The following is a 1524-nucleotide window of genomic DNA, read 5'->3' as shown; positions in this document are numbered from 1 at the left end:
CATAATTCATCAGTGAATAAAATAACTTACAATACATAATTCATCAATGAATAAAATAACTTACAATACATAATTCATCAATGAATAAAATAACTTACAATACATAATTCATCAATGAAGAAAATAAATTACAATACATAATTCATCAGTGAATAAAATAACTTGCAGTACATAATTCATCAATGAATAAAATAACATGCAGTACATAATTCATCAGTGAATAAAATAACTTGCAGTACATAATTCATCAGTGAAGAAAATAATTTGCAGTACATAATTCATCAGTGAAGAAAATAACTTACAGTACATAATTCATCAATGAATAAAATAACATGCAGTACATAATTCATCAGTGAAGAAAATAACTTACAGTACATAATTCATCAATGAATAAAATAACTTACAATACATAATTCATCTATGAAGAAAATACCTTACAGGAGATAATTTATCAATCAAAATATTAACACAGATTTGGGAATTAAAAGTACCAGATTTGTAGTACGTAATTATGCAATTAACTTAATAACGTAATTATCTGAAATAAATGCAATTTTTTTACACGATAATATCAGAAGAAAAGTAGAAATTAAAGTTTTATGTAATCGGTATTTTTCTTTCATCGCTAGATGGCACTATTAGAATATTAAAAGAAAGCCTTTAGACCTATTCATTCTGACAACGTATTTTCAAGGTGATTTAGTATTAAAAGTTTTAAAAATTAGACGAATTCAGATGCTGGTTACTGGAATGTTTTGGAAATTTCATTATAAAGATAGAAAGATATAATTTTCTTGCACTTCCCGACGAAAGATATCTATAAGTAAAAACATTTCTTTTCACTTTGTATTCCAATCACGTGTCTGAATATATTATTTCATTTTAGGATAAAGAACAAATTATACGAATTTTCTACGTCAAAACGATTCACAGCTTAAAAAATAAGTCATTTAAAAATCTGTTTTTTTTTCTTAAGTGTTCCGTCACTTTATGATAGATACAGAGTGTCTGTTAAACATTTGACGATTTTATGTACTTAGTATCAAATGCTAAATCTTAGTGGTAAACTACAGGATATTATCATTAACTTCTGATCAACGCAACCTACCATCATAGATCATAACTAAAATTAAGCTATTAATTGATTAGTTATTTTTAATACGTCGTTCTAAATTATAATAATTATATTTCTTTGATTCTTGCAGACATCTTGGAAAATTCTTTCACGTTTATTTGTATTTTAAACAAGAAAGATTAAATAAGTTTAATTGATAAATGTTATATAACGTTTTTTTAAAAATCTAGTAGTCTTAATAGAAGAAAAAGTAAAATTGTGCTGTAATATAAAACAAAATATAAAAGAATAAAGCAATGTCTCACGTGGCCCGGCATGGCCAGGTGGTTAGGGCGCTCGACTCACTCGAGGGTCGCGGGTTCGAATTCCAGTCACACCAAACATGCTCGCCCTTTCAGCCGTGGGGGCGTTATAATGTGACGGTCAATCCCACTATTCGTTGGTAAAAG

Source organism: Limulus polyphemus, unplaced genomic scaffold, assembly GCF_000517525.1.
Source record: "Limulus polyphemus unplaced genomic scaffold, Limulus_polyphemus-2.1.2 Scaffold8246, whole genome shotgun sequence".
Lineage (NCBI taxonomy): Eukaryota > Metazoa > Arthropoda > Merostomata > Xiphosura > Limulidae > Limulus > Limulus polyphemus.
This window is presented reverse-complemented; position numbering follows the sequence as displayed.